This window comes from Cinclus cinclus, chromosome 4 (genome assembly GCF_963662255.1).
Source record: "Cinclus cinclus chromosome 4, bCinCin1.1, whole genome shotgun sequence".
Lineage (NCBI taxonomy): Eukaryota > Metazoa > Chordata > Aves > Passeriformes > Cinclidae > Cinclus > Cinclus cinclus.
This window is the reverse complement of record NC_085049.1, coordinates 47,819,877-47,830,270: the sequence shown is the minus strand read 5'-3', so window position 1 is coordinate 47,830,270 and position 10,394 is coordinate 47,819,877. Positions and strand designations below refer to the sequence as shown.

The 10,394-nt window shown below is 37.8% G+C and overlaps 1 protein-coding gene across 1 annotated transcript in view; it reads left to right on the top strand.

The window, feature by feature from the left end:
* The first annotated feature begins 3,552 nt into the window (after nt 1-3,552).
* The window catches only part of OSBPL8 (oxysterol binding protein like 8), a 49,774-nt gene continuing 42,932 nt past the window's right edge, over nt 3,553-10,394 (top strand). The window contains exon 1 of the mRNA XM_062492043.1: nt 3,553-3,658. The gene's annotated coding sequence lies outside the window, so the exon portion shown is untranslated. The remainder of the gene's footprint in view (nt 3,659-10,394) is intronic.

Here is a 10,394-nt window from a genome sequence, read left to right as displayed (position 1 = left end):
TGGGATGTAGTTGGCTCACTGAGCTGCAAGCATATATTGCCAGGTCATGTCTAGTTTTCATCCACCAGTATCCCCAGTTCCTTTTCTTCAGGACTGTTCTCAACCCATTCTCCACCAAGCCTTGGGTATTTGTGCTTGCAGGTATTTGTGCTGAGCATAGCCCCAGCCCAGGTGCAGGACCTTGCACCTGGCCTTGTTGAATTGATGCCCTGAGGTTCACACAGACCCAATTCTCAAGTGTGCCAAGGTCCCCCTGGATGGAACCCTTCCCTTCAGCTTTCCAGCTGCACCACACAGTTTGGTGTCATCAGCAAAAATAAGATGAAATACAGGTATTAACAGGACACGTTATGGATTGTGTTATAAGAGGAAAACATTTCCCTTCTGCTTTAAATAGGTTTTTGGCTTGTTCAACCTTGACAGTTGGAGAGAAGGAGCTTATTTTGTGGCATAATTTGTCCAGTTGGTAGAGTGCTTTAACATAAGTAGTACCTCTCTGAGTGCCTGATTCTATCCATTGTCTATAAAGGAAAAATAGCTGACTGGCTGGATGCCATTATGGGGTTGTTTTCAAGTAATGTCACTTTGTGTGTGCCCTCCTGAACACTTAAGCTTTGAAGAGTTAAGATTGTGAAGGAGCACTTGTTAATTAAAACCTCAACCTGACCGCACTGCAAGCACTTGTTAATGTAAGAGAGCAGCAAAAGCATGTCATGAACATTCCCCAAAACCTAAAAAAACCCCAAATAAATAAAATTATACATTTCGGGTTGTATCTTCAAATTTAACGATTAGAATAGCTAAAGTAGAAAAGAGCTTTCTTGCTTGTTGAAATGCCCTTCCTAATAACCTGGCTGCATTTACAAATAAGAAAATTCCCCCGAACATTGTTTGGAAAATTGTTTCAAAGCCTTGGGGCTCAGATGGCTAGAAGCATTCTGTAATTTTCAAAATAAATCTGTTCTCCAGTTTCATACTTACTTGACACTTTGGCAATATCCTTTTGCTGAGAGACCCCTTTTCCTTCCTTTGAATTTATTTTGGCATATAGCAGAAGCAATATTGTTCACTTTCAGCCTTCATTTTGCCAAGAAAAATAAGGCAAGCTGGCTATCTACTCATGAGCTAAACAGCTTGGGGGAAGGTAGTTCTTAACCACTTTTGCACCTGCTTCACTGTTTAAAAATGAGCAGGTAGATTTTTTTTTTCCCCCTTCCTTTTTCCCAGAAAATTTCACTGCATCCTTTGGGAGCATGCTGGGTTAGGAGTCTTTGGGACTGCAAGTGATCATGAATGCTAAGAATTAGACCTTAGGGTACCTGTCTGATGGTACTGTTCCTGAGACTAACATAAGGAAGGCTGTGGTTATGTGAACAGATGGAGGAGCAGAATACACCAGGAGCATTGACAATAAAAATTAAGAGTTAAAAAGTGTTAAATATAAAAATGGGTTGTCAGTGTTTTAGGCTGAATATTCCTGTCAGTAAAGATGTGTTCACTTAGCTTGGGTATGGTTACAAGTTTGTGTAACTAAAAAAAGCTGAAAAAGTGTTGTAAATACCAGTGCTCACATCTGTTTGTAATGCCACTCCTTTTTCATCCTATTCAAAAGAGTTTAGTGTTTTTGCAAATTGAATATGCATGCACTCTGGTGTTGCTGAATTTCCTGCTAATAAGAGAACCTGAAATGGGTGTATGGGGGAGAGATGACAAGGAACAGACATCAAAAATCATCCCCAGTTCTGCATCTCATGTTTGGGTGTGGAAGGTAAGAGTTGAAGTGCCTGCTGCTCTGGGAAAGAGAGCTTTAGGCTGAATTCCTTTTCTATGGTAATGGCATCTTTCCTTTTATTAAATGCAAATTAATAGCTTGATTATCTCCTTTCAGATGCCTACTGTTTCTAATTTACATGAGAACATCTAGCCATACTTCCCACTTATGTACCACCTTAGTTTAATTGCTCAGGTGCTTGAGCAAGGTCCTCCTCGGTTCATTGGAATAAGTCATTGAAAACTTACCTTTGCAATTTTTTTAGCACACAGTCGTTTTGTTAAACTATTTTTTTAATGGTTCCTTGTGTGGCTTACTGGCATGTTATGGTAATTAGCTAGAGTGTATTAATACTGTATATTTTTTTCCTGAAGGAAAATTCTAACTTGCTTTACATAATACAAAACCAAAAACCAATTATAATAAAACATGGAAAGCAGTTAAATAAATGGTTATTCTTTTTAGTGAGATTTGTTTTCATGAGTGTCTGTTTCCTGAGACAGACCTTGAACCAGAAGATCCTGTGTATTCTGGTTATCTCCCATCCTCCTGCATTGAAAATGTTCCTCAGTTTCCCTGGAGGGACTGTGATGTGTCTTCCCACCTCACCCTTCTGTCTTCATCTGCTTTTACTAAAACTTTACAGTAGCTTGGTGCATGGATTAAACACAATATGCTAACATTATAGTGTAAAAATAATAACCATCTCCATGTTACCCCTGTTCTTGTGCAAGTGTTGGTTAAGCAATTGAGTTTGTAATTTAGCTGCTTCCTGCCCCCTCACCCCACCCAAGAAAAAAGGAAAGAAGAAAATTGTCTTTGGGCTAGTTCTCTGATCAAGCATTTGCTGTGGCTGGCAGGAAGGGCAGAATGAGTGCAGCCTTTTGGAGGGTGGGACCACAGGGTTTTTCCCTGCTCGGTGCTGACTGCTGTTTCGAACAGGTAAGCACACACAGCCTCCTCATCCACTGCTGTCTTGTTTGATGGAGGTCTTGGAGAGAGAGACAGAGCAATGGGCTGTAGCTGCACATCTCAATAGGCATCCCAGTTTCATCTGCACCTCTCCTTAAACTTGCTTAACAAGTCAATGGTTAAAGCACTTTTTTTCCACCAAGTTCTGCTTGATTCCAGGGTGTGTTTGTCTCACTAATAACTTCAAATATGCTGTGAATACTAAGATTCATTGTAGGTTTCATTCTCTTGCCAAAAAAACCTAAGTAGGAAATGTGTAGAGAATGAAGCATTGTTTTCTGTCTGTGTGTGGTGACCCCCAGATGAGTGCCCACTGAGCCACAGAAGGTGCTGGCTTGCACATATTTTCTGTGTTTTGGTTCCACAAAGCAATACATGGCTGTTTCTGGAGTTACACTGGAAAGCCCTCAACTCTGGCTGCCCCAGGATAGCTTTGTTTTGTACCCAAACAGCTGGCATGCACATGCCTGTGGGGTGGGAGCAGCATCCTGCTGGGAACTCTGGAACAACGGGAAATACAGGGCAAAACCTGTGGCTTTCTCTTACTTTTGCATAACTCTTCCTTGTTTGTAGAAGTGCGTGCTTGCCTCTGTGAGTAGTTTTTGTTTTGGCTGTTTTAGCTGGAGCTGTTCTCCATTCCTCAGTTGGTTTCTCTGGGTAAATGTTCATGTTTTGCAAAGTACTGTAAAATGCAGAGGTTATGGTATAAGACTATTTAGCCTCTAGAAACAGAGGGAAGAGAAAGTGTAGCTCACTACTGGATTTTCAGCACTTGGAAATACATTCTTGCATTTTTTTTTTTCCTCTCTAGGATCTTGAGTAGCAGGATGGAAGAGCTCTAACTGGTAGAGACAGAGAAAAGGCCCTTTCAACATGGAGAGCGTTCCAGTTGATGGGGAACTGGATAGAAATTCAGTGAGTAACTTAAGTGTGCCTTTGTGTAATGAGATGAATGCGAAGATGCTTTTGCAGGGAGAGGGTTAAATGACTTGAATCTGTTCCCTTTGGGTTTGATTTATACTTTTCTGGTGAATGCATTTGGAATATCATGTAGTATCCTTTACTAGATTCTCATGGCAGGAGGGGTGAATGTCAAAATACTTTTGAATTTTGGATTTGATTTTCAGATTTTTTTTCTCAGTCATGAAGGAAAAAGGTATTTCTCTAATTGGCACTTTACTAGTTAGTATCTATGGCCAGTAGAAAAAAATAATGTAGTTCTTGGTGGAATGAGGAGCAGAAAAGTCAGAAGGAGTGGTAATTATTTTATCAGAGTAGTCTGAGGTGTAAGATCTGATAATCTGTACTGATTATAAAATTTCTGAGGCAGTGAAGTTGTTTCTAAGCACAGTTCAAAAACAGGAAAGGCTAGGGGTGCTATTGTCTTCATCATCATCACAAATGTTGAAATTATTTAAGACTTTGGTTTTTCCACAAGCTGTGTCGTGTACAAGCACTTCAATAGCTGTAGCAGGAAATGTTTTATAGTTTCTAAAGTACTGCCTCCGAAAGGCAAAATAGGATATGTTTTTCTGTAACTGAGATGAAGGTCAAATTTATAGCACCTCATTACTGACAAACTTTATTTGTGATAGTCAACTGCTACATAGAGCTTCTAATTTGATCAAGTGTATTATTACTGTTTTTATCATAAGTAATGCGTTTGGAGACAAACTGTTTTGCAGTTTGTTGGGAAAATTTTGGGCTTTTTTTTTTTTTTTGTAATGAACAAATTTGTGCTGTGTGGCCCATGCATTTATTTCCCAGATTCAGCGTACTATGAGTATCGCCTTTCAACTGTGCAGTAGGGTATTTTCATTATTTAAAAAAATCCTGTCGGTTCAGTTGCTGTGCTCCTTGTTTCCTCAAAATATATCAAGTACCAGTTTACAAAACACTTCAAAGTAACATAAAATATGCTACTTTTCTTTTTGTGACATGCCTTCAGAATAGCTTGATCTTAAGAAGGTACCTCAGAATGAGTCTCTGTTTCACCAAGACTCCTTTAGAAAAATGCTAAGTGTAAGGATAGATTGCCTTTAATCCTGTGTGCTTCTGAAATGTCGTCTCAGAATAATGCTTTTTAATTTACAATATATTGTTACAGGCTACTCTAAGCATTTCTTACCAAAATATCAGCCAGTAGAGTAATTGTCTGTCTAAATTGCAGTTACAATGTCAAGTTTTGTGTGTTGCACTACAGGTGCTAAAAACATTTTTGAGAGTTTATTTTGTAGTCTAATATACAGCCCTAGTGTATATCATAGTAAAAAAAAAAAAAAGTGAAAATTAAATATTAAAAATACCATATGTATTTTAAGAGAGATTGACCCAGTAGTTTTGAAGACCTTTAGTCAATGCAAATCCTGACACTTCCCGGAAATCTAAATTTTTTGAAATCATGTTTAAAATTTTTCAGTATTCCAGACTTTGAGGCACATTCTGTTTGCTTGGGTTTTATTTTTTTAAAATTCCGTTGTCTTGATAAAACTAATGAAGTACATGAGATACATGTGTTCCAATGTGCACGAGGAATACAGATCACCTTTCTTCTCTGATTTTAAATCCTTTGGGATGTTTCTAGGAGGTATCTGAAAACACCTTGGAGGTGTCAGCTTTCTAATTTGCTTGTAAAAGAACAAGAGATGAGGAGATCACAGACCTTAATGCTGTGCTCTTTCCAGAATCTGTATATGGAGAAAAGTCTTATAGTAAATGCTCTTCCTGTCTAACAATTAGGTTGACATGTACTGAGTATAAATTTGAAGACAAAGGCTGTGACAGCTCAGCAAACTGTTTTTGTTGTCTGGCACCATCAAAAAAGTGCAAAATAGTAGATGCTTTGAGTTCTTGTTTGAGAACAGTTTTTGTCTACTTTTCTTTGAAATAATTAAATCAAGTCTTTCTGCTCCAGAACTTAGAACATTACATGGAAATGTATTGTATAAACCATTCTTTTTTGAAATATATTTTTCATCATTTTTAGTCACTTCTAATTTTTGCTAAGACCTATATTTAATAAGTAATTTGCCTGTGATATAACTTGTACAGTCAGTGTCGGTCCTTGCTACTTAATACATAAAAGTACCTTTTTTTCCATGAACTGTTGAATAGAAGTCCTTTTTATTGATCAGATTTGCAGGTTGGGTCAGTGGTCCTGTATTTAAATTTAACTGGATTAATTTTAATGGTTTGCAAGTATCAGAGACTGCCATCAGGGAAGGTCTGTCTTCAGCAAGGTGAAAGCTCAAACTTGGCTTTAGAATGTTCATTTAAGCTATTAAAAATTTAGCTGTGTATTTTGATTGCAAAACCAGTGTTTTTAGAGAACTTTTGTAATATGAGATCCAGACATGGTAGCATGACATATGCTTTTGCTTTTACCTTAATGTTAAGCATGAAAAGGATTTTGTTTTTTAGAAGAACTTGACAGATATAACTTAAAGTTTAGTAGCAGTTGTTATAAACTGTGTTTCTAAGAAATTAACATCTAAAAATAGTGCTTTTTTGAAGCACATGAGCTGCCTTTGTGTGCAAACACTTACAGCTGCTGTCTCATGATGCTTTATATTGATGGATTTATATTGCTGGTTTTGCTTCTAAGTCTTAGTCAAAAACTTTGCTGGGAGGAGGACTAGGCTTCATCTATTTTGGTAGCAACATTTTAAAATAATTGTGCCTCTGTAGAAATTAAATTGATCACGTAGTATTGAGAACTGTCAAAGGACTTGTTCTGTAATCTTTAATCAAAGTCATTAGTTGTATAATGTGAAAATGAGGCTAGGCTGTGCCTCTGGGAATGCACGTATGTTTCTCTTAATTTTGTATATTTAGAATAAGAGTTGTGGGTGGTGATGGACAGCAATGTCCTGAGAGCATTCTTTTCAGAGAAAGCCCTGAAGCAGTAAAACTGTCATGGCTTTTTCCCTTAGTTGTTTGGAACCCCAGTCTACAGTGAAAAGAACTGCAGATGATAGAGGTGCAGTAGGGCATTGGAAAATGCAAAGGTCTTTTTGTCCAAAATAGTTTCATTTCAACACCTTAATGTCTTGCACCAATGTTTAGAAATATATATTCTGCAGGTTTTAGGTAAATTCACAGACCCAAATACCTCTGATGAAGAGAGGGGGTTGATCAGCAACAGGGGGAGTTTGGTGTGTAAACAGAATGCCAGTTAAACAGAAGATCAAGGACAGAGTTAGACCGGCTTGTGTTTCAGCCTCTGGCATAGGAGCTGTTTGTACCAGTTCATAGGATTAACCATTCAATGCTAAAATATTTATGTGAAAAGCCCCTGCATCATCATCTCAGGTGATGGGTTGCCCTGCTCTCTGGTGTCATGTATCTTGGCCAGGGCTGCTTGCAGGGCAGGCAGTGAGACAGGATCTGCTGCAGTGCCTTTTCACTCTTATTTCTTCCACATGTAAGTAACACTGCCAGTGAGCATCTGGTACCTCTGATCCTGTGTGTCTGTTTACAGTGTATTTCCCCAGTCCTGTTCTCTTGCTTTCCAACTCCCAGTGACAAATAAAGCAGCCCAGGGCTGAATAGGTGCTCCCAGTCCTTCAGTCACTTGCTGGATCTCCGTATAGTTTCTGCAGGCTTCTTGTTCTCTTGTCATCCACTATTCTCTTGAATGTAAAATCAGCATAGTATAGGACAGTTCCAGGCTGAACACAAACTATTTGCTAGTCTGCAGTATGTTACCTGTGCATTAAGAGTAAACACTTCACCTTGAAGAAAGCCATTGAATTCTTGAATACATTTCATGTCCTACTACCCAAACCTGTCTGGTAAGTTCATGGGTTTCGCTCTTGGACCTGAATTTCATCCCTGGCAGGAATAGAAGGTTGTGTGCCAACTCTGCTTATTTTTTTATTTTATTTTTTTTTCAGTTTTTCCTGTTCAGTAAGATCCTGTTCCAGAAAGTGCAGAATTATGAAAGAAGGGTTCCCTTACCTTTCCAATGATGTGTACTGCAAACACTGTATATTCACTGCAGTACTTCACATTTGCACATTGCACTGTCAGTTTACAATTTAACACTCTTAGGCAGATGTGAGGGATAAAAAAAACCTCAGTGTTTTGAGGTCAGGAGTGCAAGACAAGATTCCTGCTTGCGAAGATTTTGATTATGATTTTTCCTTTTTACATTTCCTGCTGTTAAGTCCTGATAAGAGAGGCAAGATTGGATCTTCTTTAAAGTAGAGCAAGGATTTTGCTACTTGATGGAGCACAACTTTTTTTATTTGAGATATAGAAGATATGTCATGTTTGGATTTATTTTATTTTTAAGAAGGAAATGTTCATGCTTATCAGTGTTCTTGTTTTCTCCTTTTCTGTTATTCACAGATTTCAAATGTAGTAAATCCTTAAAGACATAAGTGGAATTTGCCTTTTATCTTTACATGGCTGAGCACAGTGGGATCTTAGCCTTAACTGTGGTCTTGGTTAGAAACGATTTAAAAAAAGATTCCAGATAAAATATCAGAAAAGTCTACATATTAGTAGTATTAGTGTGTAGTCACCCTCCTTTAGTGCCTGTATTTGATGCATTCAGTGCGAGAGAATTTTTATGCACCTTGGTTCTATGGAAATACTTAGATATAAACTGCACTGCTTGTCTTGCATCCCTAGCAATTTCAAGCCTTATCTGTGTTTGTAGATGAACTGAACCTGTGGCTTTTAAGTTTGTGTTTGTACGCAAAAGCAGTTTGGCTTGGATCTAGCATTAGTAGGTGCTTGCCCCTTACTTACGGCTTTGAAGGTGTTTTTGCTCTTCCAAAACACTTTTCTGAAAGTGGAGTGATTTTGGAAACATTTTGTGTTATTTCAGCTTTCTTCAGGGCTTCAGCCTTTTGAAACCACTGCAGCTTAAAATTTCTTAAAAAATGCTGTTTATCAAGTCATACAAGCACTAAATAGCTGCTGGAGAGTTTCCACTCAGAAGAAGTGGTTGAGGCAGTTGCTGTTTACTAATGATGGCTTCTAATAATGGCTTTTCTATAAGCATATTTGTCAGATTTGTTGCTTCAACTTTTCTGAACTGTGGAGTCTCTTGAGGTCTTGCCTTTGGCATTGAGGTGCATGTTGTATTTTAGTTATGAACTAACACTGTTTTCATTGTCCTTCTTTCCCACTGCTGCTGCTTTTTGTGCACTTGCTTCTTCCTGGCCTGGATTTTTATGTTTGCTGTTCTTCATTCCTCAATTGTATGTGTACGCAGCATCATGGTGAGAACAGAGACTCTCCCGGACCATCAAGTAAGTGACTCCTCTCTCCTACATTATCTTTGCACATATGTTCATAGTAGTTAGCATGTATCTTTGCGTTTAGTTGCTGGGATAAATACTAGGTTTTCTTCTGTATCATCATTGAGAAGTTTAAGTGTGATGAAAATTTTATGTTGGAAGAGTATTTTTCCTGGCATACCACTCATCCAAATGTTTCCCTACCATAGCCTTTATTTTTTTTTACTGGGAAAAGTTTATTCTTCACCTCTCCTAGTCATGGCCATGAAAAAAATCTTTTATGTTATTTATCTGGAAGAAAAAAAGCTACTTTTGTCAGTTTGAAATGAAACTTTCAAATGCTATTGTTGTATAGATAGTAAAGATATGGAAATAATGGTTCAGGAACAGTTTTTTTATTTTTGAGCTTGTCAATTTCTAGTGCTATGTGTGGTTCACTTAATTTCAATAATTTTACATATTCAGAACTTCACAGGTGTATATATATTGTAATTCTTCAGGATTTGATTTGGTGAGGTGCTGGGGAAAACTTCAGATGTATGTCTGTGCTTACACACAGCCAAAGACTTACCGTTGGTTTGTGGGCATTAGTATGATTGGCAGAGTAATTTTGCCTGGGATTAAGAGTTTGTACATGTGGGAAAAAAAAGATGCAGACACAAATTATTTCTTTTTTCTGTGAGAAATCTGTGCAGAAGCTGTGGTCTTAGCTGATATGGATTATTATAGACATTAAGAAACAATGTTGAATTGAATTGTAATAAACCTCTTATTGCATATGGTGTCTTTGTGCCATTTTCAGTGGTGTAGGCACTTCCACAGGCTCATTATAGAAACAGAGTTGGGAATCTGACAGTTCAGATTTTTTTTATAGCTTTACCTGAAATAAATTGGCTGTAAATACCTCAATTTATGTGTCTTCTATGGTAGAAGGCACATAAATTCATACAGGTATGAACAGTACTGACAAACTTTGATATTAGTAATTTGATGACCGGTATGATGAACATGAACAACGTATTCTCAACTCTCAACAGCCTCTAAAGAGTCACAAGGAGGCTTTGATGTTTACTATTTGTCGTTTCTTCTCTAAAATAGCGCCTTGTCTTTTCCCTCACCTCAGGGCAAACATCTGAACATTAGGATGAGGCATTTTGCAGGAGGGGGGACAACTTTCTCCTAATGGCTGCTATGGTGTGGATGAGTAGTTATGTTCTTAACTGATTTATTTCCATTTATTTAGTACTTTTATGATGTTTTGTATAAAAAGGAGATTTAAAAACTCTTCTGCCAATCATTCTCCAGCTTTATAGATAGAATTTGCTATGAACCCACTTGTTTTAAGACGTTTGCCTTGAATCCCCAGGCATGTGAAGTGCTTGCACATTATAGAATACATG